Source organism: Pan paniscus, chromosome 1 (assembly GCF_029289425.2).
Source record: "Pan paniscus chromosome 1, NHGRI_mPanPan1-v2.0_pri, whole genome shotgun sequence".
Classification (NCBI taxonomy): domain Eukaryota; kingdom Metazoa; phylum Chordata; class Mammalia; order Primates; family Hominidae; genus Pan; species Pan paniscus.
In genome coordinates, this window is record NC_073249.2 from 18,305,474 (window position 1) to 18,327,624 (window position 22,151).

The 22,151-nt window shown below is 45.6% G+C and overlaps 1 pseudogene; it reads left to right on the forward strand.

Moving 5' to 3' along the window:
* The first annotated feature begins 5,987 nt into the window (after positions 1 to 5,987).
* On the forward strand, positions 5,988 to 6,097 carry LOC112438721 (small nucleolar RNA U13; annotated as a pseudogene).
* The last annotated feature ends 16,054 nt before the right edge of the window (positions 6,098 to 22,151 follow it).

Here is a 22,151-nt window from a genome sequence, read left to right on the forward strand (position 1 = left end):
CCAGTTTGGTATAGAAGTAACTTGTAAAGTGAATGTAGCACTTTCTGTTTCAGGTAAGTACATAAATGTTAACCATCCAGTTTCACAGCTGGATTAAAAAAAATACAACATGTAAGAAAAACATGAGTGGGAGAACCAACTAACTCTGATACATGTATACTTGTTTTATACACATGCCTTTCAATGCTCATAGCACTTGAGAGCTAAGGAGTCCTCAGATCATCTAGTCAAGCTCCTGTAATTTGCCGTTGAGGAAGCTGGGACAAAAAGAGGTGAGTAGCTGCCCAGAGGTCACTCAGGTAGTGCCACGGAGCTGGCGGTCAACGTAGGTAAACACCATCATTGAGCGGAATGCACAAAAAAACTTCAGACAGCTCCCCTGCCGGGCCTTCGGGCCTTCGCTTGTTCAGCCTAAATAGCTCCTTCTGTGGCTCCTCCCACCGCCTCTTCATACTCCTTAAAATGAAATAAATGTTCATAACTAAACATAATAGTCCACATGTGGTCTGTCCCATAAAATATTTTAATTGAAGTACAACATACATACAAAAAATGCACATGTGTGTGCACATTGGTGAATCTTCACAAACCTAACATAACCAGCTTTGAGATCAAGAAACAGAACATTACCAGCACCCCAGAATGTATATGAACATATGTGTATACATATAAATAAATATACATCACAGATTTCATATAAACACAGCAGACTACAGTAGCTCTCGAAGGCAGCTTCATCACACTATTGACCCAAGTCAACTAAAAATCTCTAACTTCAGTCTTCCCTAGCAGCTGTTTAATAAAGCTTTACCATTTAATCTTTTTGCCTCCACCAAGTGTCATTTAATTAATATTGGTCCATTCTTATAGCTGTTTTCTTTTGTATTATAAAATCTGATTTTCATCCATTATATTATCACCCCATTTATTTTGTGTCAGCCCATAAGTGATTTCTGTTAAGATTAATCCAATAAGAAAAATCACCTTATCTCAGGCTTACTCCAGCCTTTACACCTCCAATTTTTTTCCAGAAACACTCCTATCATTATAACAATTGATATTATATTTCTGTTTGTGATTTTAAAAATTATCATCTATGAACACTTATATTTTAAGAGCCTTAGAAGTAAAATCTTGACTTTGTAATCCTTTTATTACAAGAACATTTTCATTAAAATAATCTTCATTCTTCTGTTCCTATGCAACTTGACCCTTCTCCTTTCCCTTTCTGTATCTGTTAGGTTTCTTCTTGCTCTCCCTTCAGGGCAGCGTTAACCAATACTCTGATTTTGGTAATGTGTGTGGGTAGGAGCACAGCTCTGGCCCTCTGAGTGAGATGCTAGCTTGACCATTGAGCAGCCTGGTTCTGTGCTCCACAACCTTGGGAGACCAAGAATACTGAAATTACATGCTGGCACATTCCTTCCAAAAATTACTTGAGCAATCGAAATGCCTTAGGTAAGAGGGGGAAAAACTATTTTGTCAAATTCTTCCCTTCGGATAGTATAAATGCACTGGATTCTTACATAGTGACGTGCCTTTTTCCAGTAGTCTAGATTGTTTTTTTCTTTGCTTTGTTCCAATTCAGGAGGTTCGCATGAATTAGCATGGCCTATGTGACAGTTGCACGTGGTAACTTAAGATATGCAGGTCTAGCCACAACAGGTAAAGCATGATGCCAGTTCTTTACACTGGTAACTAGATGGACATCGAATGCTAGAATTGCAAATAATTTTTATATTTAAAATTGAAATTATATTTTTAAAATAAAATTTAGCTTTAAAGGTTTGAGTTTTAATTTAATATTTGTAAATTATAATCCACACACTGCCTTTAATTTTAATAGATCATATTGAACACTTTAAAAGTAAAAATTTTTTTAAAAATCAAGTTTAAAAATGTTTACATTTATTTAAATTTTTAAGAAATATATTCAGATTTGGTATATTTTTACTACAATTACATCTTTTTAAAAATTCTTTTTAATCCATTACTCATGATAGAGCACAAATTCAGTAAAAATCTTGAATATAACCACATTAGTGATTTTGCTGAAATGAAGGCAAGAATGATACATTTTAAGGAATTAATGTGATTTTTGAATCATGCATATCTTTATTACTCTGGCTGACGTCAGAGCCTATTGAGAACACCAAGTGTGTAATAATGATTAAATGCACTGGTCTTAGGCATTTTGCAAACTTTTGAATATGTTAAACCTGTAGCTTTACACATGTTCCATATCCATTTTTTTTTCTCATGAAGATACATTTATTAAGGTAGGAAGACAGGATATGTTTTATTTGACAATGGATTTATAACTTCCAAGTCTTTAGATACGTGATAGGTGGGTCCATTTATATTCTGGCCCTGGACCCTCAAAATGTTTCAGCTGTGCTGGAAGCGGGCTCTGTCTCTCCTTTCTGCTCCTCTCTCCATCTGCAAACCTGTTCTCCCAACGTGGTGGGTGCAGGGCTACTACCAGTGTTCAGCTTTGCATCGGCGACCCAAAGACAGCCCATCCTTCGCAGCTGTGGTCCCAGAATCCCAGGGAAAGGACTCGTGATTGGGCCAGGTTAGGTCAGGTGACCACTTGGACCAATCCAGAGTGCCATAGGGTAGACACATACGATACCCTTGGTTAAATCATAAAAGGGATGGTGATTTCTAGACTAACCATCCCTTCATTGTATATGATACTTTGACAGAATGTAATTCCTTTATTTGAACAGACCTCTCTTTTAGTGGTTTCAAGTCATGCATTCACTTAATGTTTCTTTTCTTATTGTACATAATTTCCAGAGCTAAAACTTTCCAAACCTAGGTTACAAGGAAGACAGCCCTATACCCCAATTTGCCTGATTTATGCCTGCTGTCCCATTGTAATTATTAATAGTGCCACTTTCCATTCAAAAGTATCCTGGTTTGGATAATCATTCTTATGATGCCCCTGACTGTAAGTGAAAGTTGGTGAGTGTGAAAGTTCACTTATATCCCTGTTTGGTCTACATGGCGCCTTCCTCCCAGTCCCAGCCATCATTTGGACCCAGCAACTACTAGAGGCCAAGCTGTGTCCTAGATGTTGGAGATATAGTTGAGTAAGACAGTAACCCTTTCCAGAAGGAGCTCACAGTCCTAACAGGGGAAATTGTACAAATTAGGTCATGATACAGCCTAAGAAATCTGGGTAGGAACAGAAGAGCAGGGAGTGGCTCTGCCTGGGGAGACTGGGAAAGACCGCAGAGAGGATGCAACATTGGACCGGGTGACGTGAACTTCCCAATTGCTGACTTTGGCATATTAGAATATACCTCTTATTTTTATTAGCTACATAATCCAAGGCTAAGATGTTTGTTATTCATAAAGCCCGCAGATGATTACTGACTTGGGAGAATCCCATCAGAGATGCCTTTATGACAATGAAATCAGGCCACTTCATCCCCAGGGTGAGTCTTGGAGTAGGCATCTCAGGTGTGCATGCAGGTATCAGAAGAAAAGAGGGGGAAGTGCTTGTGCTATATGTGAACACCAGAACATCCTCAAGTCCCTGGCAGAGGGAACTGCAGGATTCCAGAGTCAGGACTCCCTGATGCTCTAGAAGGAGCTGGAGTAATGACCAGCTGTAGAGTATTCAGTCAGGACACGTGGGCTCCAAAACCAACACTGCTGCCTACCACCAAGCAAAGGATTTAATCTCTCTGGCCTTACTTTACCTGGAAAAGGAAAGCGTGAAGCTAAGTCATCTACAGTGTTTTATCCAGCTTTACAGTTTTGATATGTTGTATAGTGGGCCAATTACAAATTCTTAAGTTTTCTCTAACTGATTAGCCAATTTGAGAAGATTCAGAAAAACCAGAGTTCATTTAAAATAGTTTTTCCTTTTTCATGCTTTTGATATAACCACAGAGGCTTTTATACTGATAAAGACTTGTCAAAGGATCTCTGCATTTTGAATCCCATGTGGGAGATGTAGGGATAATTAGAGAAACCAGCCAAGGAACGCTGGCCAGTACAGGTGCAGTGGCTCATCCCTGTAATCCCAGCACTTTGGGAGGCCGAGGTGGGAAGATTGTTTGGGCCCAGGAGTTCAAGAGCAGCCTGGGCAGTACAGCAAGACTCTGTCGCTACAAAAAATTAAAAAATTAGCCAGGCATGGTGGTGCATGCCTGTAGTCCTGGCTACTTGGGAGGCTGAGGTGGGAGGATCACTTGAGCTCAGGAGTTTGAGGTTGCCATGAGTTATGGTCATGCCACTGCACTCCAACCTGTGCGACAGAGCAAGATCATGTCTCAAAGCCAACAAACAAACACATAAAAACTGGCCAGTGGAATAATACAGTTTCTGGCTCTTGCTTTCCCCATACCAGACTGTCTTGGTCACGAGGGCTGAAATAATTTCATAATGTAAACTTTGCTGTTTTTTCCTGCCTCTTTAGAGTAAAAAAGCAAAACTCAGAAGCACTCTCAGGAAAGCTTTTCAAATTCTTTTTTGTTCTCTGGCTCCCAGTGACAAATACTTACTCTGTCTTTAATGTCCAAAGTTGGAGGCAAAGCTTTGCACTATTTGATCCTTCCAGAAGCACAGCTGGGAGAGCAGCTGTCCCTGCAGAGCTGCTTCCTCTTGCTTGTTGGTAGAGCTACGATCAGCTTTGTGTAGGGTTTCTTTCTGCTGGATCTCTCACTCCTCTCTCTCTCCACTTTCTCCTGCCCCAACCCAACATAAACAGCTCTTATGTGTTTATTGGCCACTTGTATTTCTTTTCTTTTTTATTATTTATTTATTTATTATTATTATTATTATTTTGAGATGGAGTCTTGCTCTGTCACCAGGCTGGAGTGCAGTGGCACAATCTCGGCTCACTGCAACCTCTGCCTCTGGAGTAGCTGGGACTACAGGTGCGCGCCACCATGTCCAGCTAATTTTTTGTATTTTTAGTAGAGATGGGGTTTCACCATGTTGGCCAGGATGGTCTCGATCTCTTGACCTGGTGATCCACCTGCCTCGGCCTCCCAAAGTGCTGGGATTATAGGCATGAGCACCACGCCTGGCCTTTTTCTATTTTTTGGAAACAGGGTCTGCAGCCCAGGCTGGAGTGCCATGGCATGATCATAGCTCACTGCAACCTTGAACTCCTGGGCTCAAACGATCCTCCTGCCTCAGCCTCCTGAATAGCTGGGACTACAGGTATATGCCACCACATCTAGTTATTTTTTAAAAACTTTTTGTAGAGATGGGGTCTTGCTCTTTTGCCCAGGTTGATGTCCAACTCTGGCCACAAGCAATCGTCCTGCCTCAGCATCCTGAGTAGCTGGAATTACAGGTGTGCACTACCACACGCAGTGATATGGTTTGGATGTGTGTCTCCTCCAAATCTCACGTTGAAATGTGATCTCCAGTAAGTTGGAGATGGGGTCCAGTGGGAGGTATTTGGGTCACGGGGGTGGGTCCCTCATGCGTGGCTTGGTGCCCTTCCTGTAGTAATGAGTGACTTCTCGCTCTCTTTGTTCACACGAGAGCTGGTTGGTTGTCTAAAGGAGGCTCACATCTCTCTCCTCCTCCCTTCTCTCTTGCTCCCTCTCTCATCATGCGATGTGCTTGCTCCCTCTTTGCTTTCTGCCATGACTGGAAGCTTCCTGAGGCCTCATTGGAAGCAGATGCCAGCACTGTGTGTCTTGTACAGCCTGCAGAACCATGAGCCAGAGAAGCCTCTTTTCTTTATAAATTACTCAGCCTCAGGTATTCCTTTATAGAAACGCAAAATGTATTAATATACACCCAGCTAATTTAAAAAAAAATTTTTTTAGAGATGAAGTCTCACTATGACACCCGTGCTGGTCTTAGAACTGCTGGGCTCAAGCAATCCTCCAACCTCAGCTTCCGGAGTTGCTGGGATTACAGGTGCAAGCCACCAGCTTGTATTTCTTTGTTGAACTGTCTTCATGATCTTCAGCTGTTGCTTTCAATGTATTAAGAAAGATTTGAAACACATTATTTTGTGGTTCATAAATGTGAAACACACTTACAGTTTTTCATGCTCATGTGTGAGATATCCCTCCTTTAAACCTTGTTACAATGTTGGCACATTACCTGTCCGATATGAGAAGGAAAAAGAGAAATATTTGAAACACACAAATAATATAAATAATGATACACAAAAACTACGTGAAGGAAGCAAGCTTCACCAATGCAGTTGGAGTCCTCCGTGCACTCTCCCCCGATTCCCTGCCATCCCCGAAAGGTAACTGTGGCCCTAAGTTTTGAGATCATATGGCCCATGCATCTCTTTATAATTTCACTATAGATGTACGTTTCTCTACCATTTCCTTGTGCTTATGGATGTATCTGTAGCAATTTGCATCATTAGAAAACATCCTCTAGAGCTACGCTTATGATGAAATAGCTTAACCGCTATAGCTCACTACTTATGCTAAAGACCACAGACTCTTCAGCTCCCCCATGTAATGGAAATTAACACAGGGCCAAGCAGATTTCCCAGACATGGCTTTATTTTGGGGCTTGTACACAAGTAGAAAGGAGACAGTGGAGGTACAAGGATTCTCCAGGTAGCTCACTGGGAAGAGCCAGTAGGGCTTTTTTAAATCAGTCAAAGCACGGGACTTGGCTTCGGGGGAAGGGTGTGCAGGCTGGGCTGGGCGAGGCACCTAAGGGGAAGGGCGTGCAGGTCAGTGCACCCTACCTGGTTGTGATGGCAGGGGCTACCTGGTGGTCTGGCCAGCAGCAACAAGGCTGTACATCAGTTTTTCAGCATTCCTTTCTAGGGTGGGACATTCTGAAACCTTGGTTCAATATTTGGATCTCCTAAGGCCAGTTTCTGGAATTCTTTAAGTAAAAGGCCTATTTAAACATTAGACAGCACAGAACACTACAGACTGGCTACTTTCCTTGTATGACTGAAGCCTCGGTGTTGGCAGGCAAAGTGTCAGTGAGGTGGTGGTGTGAGTTTTGTGATCAGTGGGACAAGAGAAGAAGAAAAAAGAGAAAGCATGTGAAGGAGGAGCCACATCCCACTTTTATTCTATCCCACTTATTCTAGTTTTATTTTATTTTTTTAATTTTCACTATGTTGTTCAGGCTGGGGGACAGTGTTTATGGCGGTTGTTCACAGGCACAATCCCACTATTGATCAGCACAGGAGTTTTGACCTGCTCTGCTTCCGACCTGGGCCAGTGCACCCCTCCTTAGCCTGGGTGACCCCTGCTTCCCAGGAATTCACCACATTGATACTGAACTTAGTACAGACACCGGATCCGCATAGCACATTCCAGCCCAGCACGCCTGGGCTCAAGCGATCTTCCCGCATCAGCCTCCTGAGTAGCTGGGCCTACAGGCACACCCAGCCTTCTACTTTTTTCAATCATAAGTGTAGATTGTTCATTTTTTGTTTAGGAAAAAATATATTGGTGACTGGCAAAAAGACGATTCTCAGACCATCACATAGGAGACAAGGGTCATGATGTCTATGTAACAGAGATGAGAAACAGCTTCTGCTATGAAAACCTTTCTCTACACTCTTTTTTCAGTGTTACAAGAGTCTTTCCAATACAAGAAAAAGAAAAAGGAACGAGATGGTACACAGAGCACCGACTATATAAGCCTGTCTGTTTCCAGCTCATTCATTCATCCCATCCATCCAACTAACAAATGTTTATGGAGAACCCACCATAAGTGCCTGGTGCTGAGCTAAATGCTAGGGAACAAGAATAAGAAAGACACAGTCTCTGCCCACTCATAGCCAGATTAGGAAATAGACAAGTAAATAATAATAATGACAACAATAATGATAGCTCCTGGTTGTTGAACACTTACTACTAGCCAGGCAGTGTGCTAAGCACTTATTTATGTTATCTCATTTAATCTTCATGTGATATGCATGGAATGGGAAATAAAACAATACCTGTGGGCAAATGGATGAAGAGAAAACATAAGAAAATTACCTGAGATCAAATGGTGGAGCTGGGATTTGAACCTAGGCAGTCCGATTCCAGAGCCTGGGTCTTTACCAGCTTCACCTATTGCAGAAGAAATGAATAATTGTGATCGAGTGAGATAAGAGCTAGGACACAGGGGCAAGAGGGACCACGGGACACTGACATCCTGCAATCCTTCTTTGAAAGTGCAATCTTAGCTCCCTGTAGCCTCGAACTCCTGGGCTCAAGCAATCCTCCTGCCTCAGCCTCCCGAGTAGGCAGGACTACAGGCATGCACCACCATGCCTGGCTAAATTAAAAAAATTTTTTTAATACAGATGGGGCTTGTCATGTTGTCCAGGATGGTTTTGAACTCCTAGGCTCAAGCTATCCTCCCACCTCGGCCTCCCAGAGTGCTTGGATTATAGGTATAAGCCACCATGCCTGGCTTAGTATACTTTTGTTAGTTTTGTGTTAGAGCATTATAAATAAGCTAGTTATAAAACCTGGGTGAAAAAGCATCCACCAACTTGGTAACTCAGGGCCACAGAGAGATCACTGATGTCAAATAGGGTGGTTCTTTGCCAGGTGTCACTTGGCAGATCCCTGACGGGCTGAAGAGCAACAGAGGAATTTCTCTTTTCAAAGTGACATGAGGGGCCGGGTGTGGTGGCTCACGCCTCTAATCCCACGCACTTTGGGAGGCCAAGGCGAGTGGATCACTTGAGGTCAGGAGTTGGAGACCCGCCTGGGCAACACGGCAACACCCCGTCTTCTACCAAAGATACAAAAACTAGCCAGGCATGGTGGCACGTGCCTGTAATCCTAGCTACTTGGGAGGCTGAGGCACAAGAATCGCTGGAACCCAGGAGGCAGAGGTTGCAGTGAGCCGAGATCGTGCTACTGCATTCCAGCCTGGGTGACAGAGGGAGACTTCATCTCAAAAAAAACAAAACAAAACAAAAAGTGACGTGAGGAAAGCAGCCAGATTTGTATGGTCCAGCCAGACCTAAGGACTATTGCCTCGGTGTAGTGTCAAAGTGCCCAGCTTCTCAACAAACAGCTGGTTAAAAATCATGAGAAGCAAAAGACGGCAAATTAACAAAAGAGCAAATCATGGAAGGTTTGAGTGTGAGGACACGTGAACAATGGGGAAATAACATCTGTTGTCCATACTGTGGGGTGTGGCTACGAACCCTTCAGAAGAAGAGTGAGGAGAAACTTTCTGCAGAATCCCCCTTCCACTTTCTTCATGCTTCAGTCCTTTTCTGGACAGACCTCTTACCAGGAAGTAAGGATTTAACATTCAGTTGCTAACATGTTTAGATGATGGCAGCAGACCCCTAAGTCTACCGCCTCCTTGCAAATGGGCTTGGATTACCGCAATTTACAGGAACGGTTCTCTGTTTCAAATTAGTCAGAAAAATTACCCTAGCCTCAGCCTCTCAAAAGGAAAATTGCACTTGTACTCAGGTCCTGTGCCTATGCGCATCAACTGTGATGGACAGCACACACCCAGCCCTGTAAATCCAAGTTAAGTCTCTGTTGATACCTTGCAAATGGACATACTTGCTTCTTTCCCTTTGGGAGCAATCAACATTAAACAGTGGACTCTCTTCCAAGCAAGAACTATATCCAGAAGGCGCCTCTGTACCAAAATTCAAGACGTTTAAAATGTAGAGGTGATTTTTCTGGAAGAAAGCTTTACAATAGGTATAAAAATCCTTAAAAATGTTTACTCCTTTATTATTAGGTAGAACTCTTTGGGTGGCAAGAAACCTATTTAAGCTAACTTAGGCAAAAGGAGTGAATTTCCTGCAAGGGCACAGCCTGGCCTCAGGCAAGGACAGGAAGTGGATGTCTGTAGAGAAGCCAGGAACTTTGAGTCTCTCCCTCAAAATCTCGTTTCAAAAGAATAGGATTCTCTCTCTTTTTCTCTTTCAATCCCTGCTGCGCAGAGATTGTCTGGCCTGTCTCTGAGTCACAGTTTCAGGTTCCTAAGTGAAGTCCTTTAATTGACCCTGGCCTGTTCCAAGGGAATCAGGGTTGCATGGTACAAAACCAGCCCTGCTCACACACTGAGGAGAGGGAAGTGGAGTTCCAAGAAAGGTGGGTTTTCCTAAGGGTCTTCCTTCTGGTGTCTGTAAAAGCCCCCCAAAATAGGTTTGATTAAATAAATTATGTATCCTTTTATTTGGAATACATGACTATTTAATTAGAATATTTAACAAAGTTAGAAAAATGTTCATAATATTATTGATTGAAAGGGGAAAGTTACAGTGTAATATTTATTTTTATTATATAAGGATAACTTTCTTATATAAAAAGAATTGTATTATTATTTTTTGTATATATACAGGTATGTGGAGAAAAGACCAGAAGTGTATATAATAGGATGTTTGCAAAATTATATTTTGTTTGTGTCTTCTCTATTTTGCACTTTTTTTTTTTTTGAGCTGGAGTCTCCCTCTGTCGCCAGGCTGGAGTGCAGTGGCACAATCTCAGCTCATTGCAACCTCTGCCTCCTGGGTTCAAGTGATTCTCCTGGCTCAGCTGCCCGAGTAGCTGGGACTACAGGTACGCGCCACCACACCGAGCTAATTTTTGTATTTTTAGTAGAGATGGGGTTTCACCATGTTGGGCAGGCTGGTCTTGATCTCCTGACCTAGTGATCCACCCACCTTGGCCTCCCAAAGTGCTGGGATTACAGGCGTGAGCCACCATGCCCAGCCTGTTTTCCACATTTTTAATGAAATTTATTATTTTGATAATCAGAACAAAGTTAATTTTTAAATTAACTGACAAAATTATCTGAGATGTAAAGGAAGAAAACTCATAATTTATGTTCTGCATTTGATATTTTATAATTTTTGTTTTCTAATCTTAAGAGACAGGATCTTGCTCTGTCACCCAGGCTGGCGCGCAGTGGCATGATAACCACTCACTTCAGCCTCCAACTCCTGGCCTCAAGTGATCCTCTTGCCTCAGCCTCCCAAAGTCCTGGGATTACAGGTGTGAGCCACCACACCTGGCAAATACTTTATAATTTCTGAAGCCAACATATAAACAAATACAATAAAGGTTACCTAAATAAGTGGTTCTTTTTAGAAATAGCTTGGAGAAAATCATTCAATACCTCTTATTTATAGTTTTGTAATGTTCTTTTTAAATGCTTCTTACAATATCTTGAAAGTTAAGATCTTTCAAGGAAAGATTTTGAAAAGTGTCCTGGCCTGAAGTCTTCATGTTTTAGAAATCAAGTTTTTAAAACATCTTAAAAAGCTGTGTCTTTAGTACTGGGTGCAAAATTTAAACATTGCCTGCAATTCCGGAATAACAATAATCCTAACGATAGATATGATTGAAAAAGGTGGCCAGGTTCAAAAGAGAAACTTCTTTGGGGGAAAATGGCCATCCCATCGTTCTACATCAACCGCCGGTTTTTCTTTAGGGTGAAGTGAGAGGCTTGAGGGCAGGGAAGCATCCAAAGGGAATTTCTCAGTTGGTAATTTTCTAGCAGAGAGGTTGAGTTAGGTGCTTCTTCCTCGATATGGTTCGGATCTGTGACCCGGTCCAAATCTCCTGTTGAGTTGTAACCCCCAGGGTTGGAGGTGGGTGGGGTCTGGTGAGCGCTGATTGGATCATGGGGACCGTTTCCCATGGTTTAGCACCACCCTGCCTTGTTACTGACATCCGGTTGTTTGAAGATGCATGGCCCCCACACCCCTTTTCCTCTGCTTGCTACGGGTCTGGCCATGTGAAGTGCCTGCTCCCGCTTCACCTTCCATTACTTTCCTGAGGCCTTCCCAGCCATGCTTCCTGGGCAGCCTGCAGAACTGTGAGCCAATTCAACCTCTTTTCTTTATAAATTACCCAGACTCAGGCGTTTCTTTATAGCCTTTCGAGAATGGACTAATAAATACATCCCCTTACTTAGCCAGCACTTGAAGTTTCAAAAACGAGGATCAAGCCATTCCTGGGAGCATCCTATGAGACATTTGGACACAGGTTTACTTGGAGTCTTGGAGATATGACGGAATCTGGAAAAGTCAAAGGAAAAAAAGCCAAGGTGAATCAGATAATTATGTTATTAAATCTCAGGAGAGATGACTAGTGTGTCAACACCAGGGCAGAGCTTCTGGAAGCTTCTAGAAGCCTTTCCCACCAGCTACCATCAGTTTCACTCAAACTGTTACCCACTCCCACGTCTACTGGTAGTGGAACTTGCTCTGGCGCTGCCTTCCACTCATTTCTACCTTAACCTCTGATCTGACCCCTCCCCACCCTCTGTCCATGGACCTAGCCTTCCCCTGGCTTCTGCTCTTTTCTGTCTGCTTTCTTGTTGACTTTTTTTTTTTTTTTTTTTTTGCTTCCCTGCTCTGGATTGCTTGATCTCAGGCTCGATTCGGAAAGAAGTGATACGTAATAAGACAAAGTGATAATGATTTTAAAAGAGCTATATCAAAGTTGCTGTGGGAAAGCCAAAAGGCCCCAATTATTTCCACCTGAGGTGGATAGCTGTGCGGCGGCTATGCCGAGGAGGTGTGGAGAGTATGGGACCGCAGAGGCGGAGTAGAAATGTGCCAGGTAGCCAAGGACCTTCCCAGCAGAGGCAAAGTTGGGAGAAAATGTTCAGAGAGGTGAACGTGCCTAGTGTGCTTGGGATGGCTTGCAGATGCAGCTGGAAAGGAAGTGAGGGGCAGAGGGGCGGGTCTTGCCATCATCCTCAGGAATTTGGACTTCATTCTCTGCATGTAGACTGTAAAGCATGGGAATGATTTGACTAGAATTAGAAAGATCATTTGCCATCAACACCAAGGATGGCTTAAAAGAGGGCAGGTTTTGCTCCTGCCCCTGACGTGGTTCCTCTCTGCAGCCTTAGTCCTCTCATGCCTCAGTCCCATCCTTAACTGCGACCACATTCCATGGTTGTCCTAGGTCTCTCTCTCTTTTTTTTTTTTTGAGACAGAGTCTCGCTCTTGTTGCCCAGGCTGGAGTGCAGTGGCGTGATCTCGGCTGACTGCAAACTCCACCTCCCGGGTTCAAGTAATTCTCCTGCCTCAGCCTCCCAAGTAGCTGGGATTACAGGCTCCCGCCATCGTGCCCGGCTAATTTTTTGTATTTTTAGCAGAGACGGGGTTTCACCATGTTGGCCTGGATGGTCTCAAACTCCTGACCTCAGGTGATCCACCCTCCTCGGCCTCCCAAAGTGCTGGGATTACAGGCGTGAGCCACCGCGCCCGGCCAGGTCTCTCTTGTTTCAGTTCTTTCACTGACTGTATCTGTTCTCGTGGTTTCAACCATCATCTCTGCACCATTTCTACTGCTAGCTTCCCTGCCAACTCTAGTCTTGCATTTCCAGTTGGCTACAAATCCTCTGTACCTGCATGGATCATCAGCCCCTCAAACTCAAATTGTGTGCAGCCAGACTCTTCAAATCCTTCCCCCAGAAATCAGTTCTTCCTCCTGACTCATTTCTGCTCCTTGTTTCACCATTCTCCAAGTTATCCAAGCTTAAAACTGGACAGCGGTGACCTCTTCCTTCTCTTTGACTCTTATCTTTAACCCATGCCCAAGCTCTGTCGAGTATTTCTTTGTGATATCTGACACCTGTTATGTTCCCAGACCTACAACCACCATCCTACTCGAGATCTGTTCTTTCTTGTATAGAAGCAACAGCCTCTTACCTGGTCTCCTGTCTCTGGTAGCTCTCCTGGGTCATCCTATTTTGGTATAGTTTCTAAAAAACTGTTCTGATTATATAGTGCCATGTATAAGGTAATATTGAGCATAATGAAAATTACCCTTAAAAATCTCTTAAGGAAGGCCGGGCATGGTGGCTCATGCCTATAATCCCAGCATTTTGGGAGGCCGAGGTGGGCTGATCACTTGAGGTCAGGAGTTCAGGACCAGCCTGGCCAACATGGTGAAACCCCGTCTCTACTAAAAATACAACAACGACAACAAAAAGAAATCAGCTGGACGTGGTGGCACATGCTTGTAATCCCAGCTACTTGGGAGGCTGATGCAGGAGAGTCGCTTGAACCCGGGAGGTGGAGGCTGCAGTGAGCTGAGATCGCGCTATTGCACTCCAGCCTGGGAGACAGAGTGAGACTCTGTCTCAAAAAAAAAGAAAAAAAAAGAAAGAAAAATCTCTTAAGAAGATGCTATATTAAAATCTAACAAACTATGTCTTCAGAAATCCCACAACAACAAAACGCATTTCTTAGCTGAGCATGGTGTCATGCACCTGTAATCTGCGCTGCTCAGGAGGCTGAGGTGGGAGGACAGCTTGAGGTCAGGAGTTCCAGGCTGTAGTTCGCTATGTTTCGACCTATGAATAGCCACTGTGCTCCAGCATGGACAACATAGCAAGACCTCATCTCTAAGAAAAAACAAAAAGACACATTTCTTGTCTCTAGCAGGGGAATAGATTGTGCTTTGTTCTGTTAAATACCAGATAATGTAATTGACCTGCATTTGGAAGGCCTTTTTGGATAAAAGGTGTATTTTTAACACTCCCTCCATGCAAGGCAAACAAGAGCTGAAACCCACTAAGAGACTAACAGCAGATTTGTATGTCCTTACCCATGCTCACTTCAGGCGTGAGCTTATGTAAAGTTCTTCTGTCCCTCTCCTTTAAAAAACAATTATCAGGCTGGGAGCGGTGGCTCACACCTGTAATCCCAGCACTTTGGGAGGCTGAGGTGGGTGGATCACCTGAGGTCAGGAGTTCGAGACCAGCCTGGCCAACATGGTGAAACCACATCTCTACTAAAAATACAAAAACTAGCCAGGTGTGGTGTCAGGCACCTGTAATCCCAGCTACTCAGGAGGCTGAGGCAGGAGAATTGCCTGAACCAGGGAGGCAGAGGTTGCAGTGAGCCGAGATTGGCCATCGCACTCCAGCCTGGGTGACAGAGCAAGACTCTGTCTCAAGCAAAAACAAAAACAAAAAATAATCATTATTATTACGTTTGCTTTTGCTGAATGTATGTAATCCAATGGGTGGAATTAAGTGCAGATATGACAGCACTAAACAGTGGCTCAGCTGTTTGGGCCGGCGTATCCACACGTCCATACTGAGGCCCTCCCCAGTGCCAGTCAGGGCTGAGTGGGAAGAGAAGGAACCTGGGGCCTGTCCCCCTGAATGCTCAATTCAGTTGAAAGTCCAAGGATTCAGAAGCTTCTCAGTTCAATCCAGGACACCTAGGTCTCTGTGAAGGTGTATTTTTCAAGTCAAGTTAGTAACTTCTAGATATTTTGACACATGGTATAGGACCCTCTGTTTATATTCTTGCTTTGATCCCACACTGAATACATAGCATGTTTTCCTGAATTGGAGGGAGAAGCAGCAGTGGGGGCTTTCCCACACACCTGCACAGTGCAAACAATTTCAAATTGTTGGGAAGGCCTGCGGCCATTCTCACTGTCTCTCTCCAAGTCTCCTAGGCTCCTGCTGTCTCCTTCTCCCAGGCAGTCTCATACTGTCCTACAAGTAAATCCCAAATGCTTCTTGCTTTCTGAGGTAGAGAATTCCGGTGTCTGCCTGGCACCTGTTTTCTAGCATCTGCTACTTAAAGTGTGGATCACAGGCCACAATAGCAGCAGAATCAGGAAGCCTGGTGGAAATGCAGCCTCTCAACTGCCTGTGAAGCAGCATTTCCTATTCCTTGGAGCCCTAAGGAACATAGCGGGGAAATGCTGGCAGAGAAGCAGTGGATGCTATAGGAAAATGTGAGACAGGGCAGGCAAAGAGAAGAGCAAAGCCCGGGCCTTCAACCTTGAAGAAGGATAAGAAAATGGAAAAGAAATGGTGAGAAAAGCAAAAACAAATCCAGGACAACAATGAAAGCCTGAAAGAAGAGAGTTTTCCCCAGGGGACCAGAACCACCACAGCCTCCTGTCTCATTCAGCAGAGGCACTGAGGAGGGTGAGAACCAGAGGAAGACCCTACCTAGGCTTGGCAATCAGGAGGCAGAGTGAAATATGGAGGTGTGTTGAGGGGAGGGCCTTGGCTTGTAGGGATGGAGGGTGGGAGGAGAGGACCAGAGTCTGGCGGTGGTGAGAAAAATGGAATGGAGGGGAATCTGTCCACTTTGGAGAGACAGAGGAAACAGGTAGGAAATGCCCCATGTGCATTTGGATGACAAATGGACAATACTGGTTTCTTTCCAGCCAAGCTGCCCCAGAGAGGCAGAAGGAGAAAACACAGCCAAGCAGCTCCGGGCAGAGGGAGAGAACATAGCCTGGAGGTGGAGGGGTAGCTTTGATCTCTTCCAAGGCACAAGGACCTGACCCTCCTAAAATAGCCCAGTGCTACCTCACACCCCTCTGCATCAGGCTGCAGTGTCCCCTGCTGGCTTCTGTCCTGTTGGACCACGTCTCTGATCCTTCAGAGGTGCCCCCAGATAAGCCACAGGAAGTCCCCAGAGTGCCTTCTGTCCCCTTCTCAGCCTTCCTGGGCTAAGTAAGGACATGCTCACATTTGGAGGAAGATAGGACAAACCCCAGGGCAAGAGGTAGGTGCCATCTGAGGGTCTCTCTGCTGCCATCTCCCTTGCCCAAGGTGCTGAGACCATAAGAATCCTGGGGCAGTAACAACTCTCAGGGCAAGCCTGGTCACTTCCAACCCAGCATTCTTGGAACCCAGCCCCTTTTACTGTTGTTGTCTGATAGGTTTTTCTTGCCTGATGCATAGATAGAGCCAATTTACCAGGACGGCAGTATTGTAACAGAGAAATAGTTGACTAAATGGAGCTGGCTAAGCAGAAGACTGGGGTTTATTACTCAAATCAGTCTCCCCCCAAAATTCAGAGACTGAGTTTTTTAAAGAATGATTTGGTGGGCAGGGGGTGAGGGAATGGGTGCTGCTAATTGATTAGGGATGAAATCACAAGGGTGTGGTCTTCATTGCCTCTCTAGATGGGGGCCATAGGGCCCAGTGGGGTCAGTCAGTTGTCAGAAATGCAAGTTAGAAAAACACCTTTAAAAAAATCTTAGGTTCTACAATAATGATGTTATCTATAGGAGTAATTGGGGACGTTACAAATCTTTTGACTTCCAGAACAGTGGCTGGTTCCATTTAACTATGCCTACATCCCTCTCATGATCCTAACCTTGTGGACTTTCATTAGTTTTACAAAGGCAGTTTAGTTTTGGGAAGGGTTATTATCATCCTTGCTTTAAGGTTAAACTATAAATTAAATTCCTTTCAAAGTTAGCTTGGTCTGTACCCAGGAATAAACAAGAAAAGCTTGAAGGTTAGAAGCAAGATAGAGTTAGCTATGTTAGATTTCTCTTACTGTCATCATTTTGCAAAGGCGGATTCATTGCCTCCAGGCACTCAGCTCTGCTCTCCACTCCCTCCCTGTTGCTTGGGCTGGCGGGCTTTCACCCTCCTACTCTCAGCCTCCCTTCCAACTATTTCCCTGGACTGCTCGCTCCTTCTCCCCACACAGCTGGCTTCAAATCTAAATAAAAAAACTTAACCTAAATAAAAAAAATCCTGCAGTGGTTTTTTTGGAATTACTATCCCATTTGACATATGTAGAAACTGAGGCACAGGAGGTAGTCTGTTGGCGTCACACTCCAGAACATTGGTGCTGGGGTTGGAATGCAGGTGGCCGGGCTCCAGAGCCCCCTCCGTGCCTCTTTGAGGAGACACTTTCCTCCTCAGCCTGAGAACTCCTCCACCACGCACAGGCATAAACCTTCACGGCTGGGGAATCATTTGCCCAGGGAAGGGAGGGTACAGAGGTGCCCAGCAGAACACAGAGGTCAGCTGTCCTTTTCAACACATTTCTAAACTTGGCCACAGCAGCTAAGTGGCCACCCAGGATACTTTGGATTTATATGTGCTTGGCTGTGTGTCTGTAGGAGAAAAAGAGGTGGTTTCGCTTTTATTTCTTTTTTTTTTTGAGACGGAGTCTCACTCTGTCGCCCAGGCTGGAGTGCAGTGGTGCAATCTTGGCTCACTGCAAGCTCCGGCTCCTAGGTTCACGCCATTCTCCTGCCTCAGCCTCCTGAGTAGCTGGGACTACAGGCACTCGCCACCACGCCCGGCTAATTTTTTATATTTTTAGTAGAGATGGGGTTTCACCATGTTAGCCAGGATGGTCTCGATCTCCTGACCTCGTGATCCACCCGCCTCTGCCTCCCAAAGTCCTGGGATTACAGGCGTAAGCCACCGCGCCTGGCCCATTTTTGGTTTTTAAGTTTCACAAGCTTAGTTGTGACCATCGTGAGGCAAACACAGGAGAGTCAGAAGATGTTGTGGTGAGATAAAGCCAGTTCTTCACCCCAAAAGGAGTGGAGCCAGGGAAGCAGATGAGGGAGCAATAGAGGCAGCTTCTGACGCAATGTGGACCCTCAAGGTCTCCGCCATTCCACCTTCCCCACCCACACTTCTTCTCCTGTGAGTACCCTGTCCCGGCAGTCGGAGCGATCCCTGGCCCCATGCTTTGTCTCTTCTCAGGGCTGAGAGACTCTGCCACCTCTTTCACACCATTCTTCCCCTACCATTGTGCTAGGTGAACCTTCTTATCCTTCACCCTTTGTTCTTTTCCTCCTACAAGAAAGTTACGCATTTCCTCTGCGGAGCCCACTGTGCCTTCTGCTTATTTCCAATATAGCCTTTATCTGCCTTGTTATTATGCCACCCAGGGCAGAGAGAACGTCTTTCCATCCTAGGGCGTGGTCCCTGGCTAGGGCTCCGCCCCCGGACCCATGGCTACAGACCTAGGTGAAGACAGAGATTTTTGTTCTCCTGCCCAAATGTTGCATTTCCCAAGACCACCCTGGCCTGCCACGTCCCCATCCTGTGCCTATAAAAACCCTGAGACCCTAGTAGGGAAACACACAGGTGGCTGGATGTTAAGAGCACATTGACAGGTACCGGCAGGCCGGCAGGCCACTGACCAGCAGAACGACTCAAGAGTTTAGCTGGGGTGGTCAGAGAAGAGTTGGCCGCTCAGTAGCCTGACTCCAGGGGAAAACCTTTCCACTCCATCCCCTTCTGGCTTCCCCCATCTGCCAAGAGTTATTCTCACTCAAAAAACCTGAACTCATTCCCCAAGTGCAGGTGTGATCTGATTCTTCCGGTACACCAAGACAAGAACCCCGGGACACAGAAAGCCCTCTGTCCTGGCCATAAGGCAGGGGTCCAATTGAGCTGACTAACACAAGCCGCCTACAGATGGCTAAACTAAAAGAGCATCCTGTAACACACGCCCACTGGGGCTTCAGCTGTAAACATTCACCCCTGGATACTGCCATGGGGTCAGAGCCCCTCAGCCTGCCCATCTGAATGCTCCCCTAGAGGTTTGAGCAGCGGGGCACTGAAGAAGCAAGCCATACCCCATTGCATGCCCTGTGAGGGACAAGGGAACCTTTCCCATTTCAGAGGGACTTGCTAATGCTTCTTCTTTTTTATTTTCTTTTTTCTTTTTCTTTTTTTGAATCTCACTCTGTCACCCAGGCTGGAGTGCAGTGGTGCGATCTTGGCTCACTGCCACCTCCGCCTCCCGGGTTCAAGCCATTCCCTGCCTCAGCTTTTCGAGTAGCTGGGATTACAGGCACGCACCACCATGCCCGGCTAATTTTTGTATTTTTAGTAGAGACAGGGTTTCAACATGTTGGCCAGGCTGGTCTCAAACTCCTGACCTCAAGTGATCCACCCACCTCGGCCTCCCAAAGTGCTGGGATTACAGGTGTGAGCTACCACACTGGCCCCTACTAACGCTTCTTAACTCTGCTGTGTATATACTGCTTAGAATGGACATATTCTTTGGAGCAGGAGTTTGGAGAATGTCTCACAGCTTCATAAGCGTTGAAGACAGACACCATTCCTCCCTGAGGCTGTGCCATCCACCAGCCTCTTCTCCTTGATGAACAGGGAAGAAGAGACACAACACTAGAAGGAAAAGGGAGTTCTGGCACAGTCCTGGTGTTTGTCTATCCTTCCGAGACTGGCTCTGGGAGTGTGTGGTATTGCATTTTGGCTCCATGGTGAATGGCTGTTGGAGGGAAAGGGTAGTGTGTTGAGATTCCTGCTCTGCCACCTGTGAGTGGTGAGGCCTTGGGCACACACCTGACCTTGTTGAGATTCTGCTTTCTTACTTGTAAAATACTTTCTTCATAGGGATGCTATGAGAACAAATGACAGGCACTGTAAGGATTCAATGGATGCTTGTTTCCTTCATAGCACTTAGCACGGTCTAGTGATTTTTGTCTGTGTGCTTTTCATTCTCTGCCTCATCTATTAGATGATACGCTTGATATGAGCTGGGTCTTAGGCTCATTGTTGTTTCTGGGAGCCTAGCACAGTGTCTGGCACAGAATGAATGAACGAACGAACGAATGAATGAATGAACAAATGAATCAGTGTGCATTGAGTAACATACTGTGATAGTACACTAGTTTGAGATTCCAGCCTCTGAGTTTTATTCTCATCGCTAACACTGATACATTCCCTGAGCTTGAGTAAATCGCTTTTTCTCTGTCACTAGACTAGTTTCCCCAACCATTAAGTGAAGTAAATTTCACCTCTTTCTTCTTAATAGGAGTATTATTAGGACCTATGTGCTAACGTGTCCAAAGTACTTAGTGCTTCTCAGGTGAAAGTTTCTATTAAGTAGGTACGATTAACCTCAGGGAGTTCCTTGATTTTCCCCCAAATACAGGATACATGGCAAGTGTGGTTTTTGCTTTTTCTGAGGAGATCGGGAGATTTTGCAACCGTGGATCCCACCTAGCGATTGTTTATTGATATAGGAACATAACTAATGTTTCTGAAATGTAGCTTCCTTGATTTGGTCTCTCTTTTATGATGTTTTCAAAAGAGCTTAATCAGAGCCCTCCATATTTCTGTTTGTTGGCAACAGGAGTGCCATGTCGCTAGGAAGTTCACATGGGCATTGTGGAAGGTGACAGCCGCTGTAGGTGCCAGACCCAAAGGGAGAAGGGGATGGGGACAACATGTGGCAAGGAGATTCTCTGGGTTCTGCTTGTCCATGGGTGGGCACACTGCCTCCTGTGTCATCAGGTGACCTCCTTGCAGCAGCTGCTCAGGGGTTGCCAGAGCTGTGTGACTGTTGTCCTTTTGTGGCAGTCAGTACCCACAGTCTGCTTCCTGCTGTGGCCATGGCAGCAACAGTGACCATAGCATAGAGCAGAGGGGATGCGGTAAAGGTCGGTGAGATGGCATTTAACCCAGACCTTCAGAAATTGGTAGAACTTGGACAGGTGGGCCTGAGGAAGAGCAGCTTTCTAACCAAATGGCCTGATGCAAACCAAAGCACAAAGGTTGCAATGAAGATGGACTGTACCCGGGGCTTTGGTGATGTGCTGTCACTGGTGATGGCTGGTGAAGGCCAGAAAGAGCTGCTGTCTAAATTAATAACAAAAATAAAGACACCCAACCAGAGAGTCTGTGAAAGAGGAGGAGGTCAGCAGAGGGGCGCAGGGTGATTGCAGAGGAGGAGGCCTGCAGAGGGACGCACGTTGATTGAGGAGGGGGAGGCTGGTAGAGGGGGGCAGCGTGATTGGATAGGAGGAGGTCTGCAGAGGGACTCAGGGTGATTGAGGAGGGGGAGGCTGGCAGAGGGGGGCAGGGTGACTGGAGAGATGGAGGCCAGCAGAGGGAGAGCAGGGTGACTGGAGAGGGGGAAGCCGGCAGAGGGAGGGCAGGGTGATTGTGGAGGGGGAGGCCGGCAGAGGGGGGCAGACTGATTGAGGAGGGGGAGGCTGGCAGAGGCAGGGCAGGGTGATTGAGGAGGGGAAGGATGGCAGAGGCGGGGCAGGGTGATTGTGGAGGGGGAGGACGGCAGAGAGAGGGGCAGGGTGATTGGAGAGGGGGAGGCCGGCAAGGGGGGTGGAGAGGCAGGGTGATTGAGGAAGGGGAGGCTGGCAGAGGGGGGGCAGGGTGATTGAGGAGGGGGAGGCCAGCAGAGGGGTGCAGGGTGATTGGAGAGGGAGTAACCTGGAGTTGGGAAGGCCAGGCACACCAGATAGACAATTAGACCTGGAATATGCTAGTGGCAGTGGAAGAGGAAAGAAAAGGACGGCATACTTTGAAGACCATTGCAAGCATGACATAACTTTTTCCTCGAGTAGACCTGCAGTATGAAGCCATGAGCTGAATTATTAATACAACATGACATTTGGGGGCCAACTTGTAGGGGAGATGCCCTCCTCCATCCACCTCTCATTCATTTAAAAAGG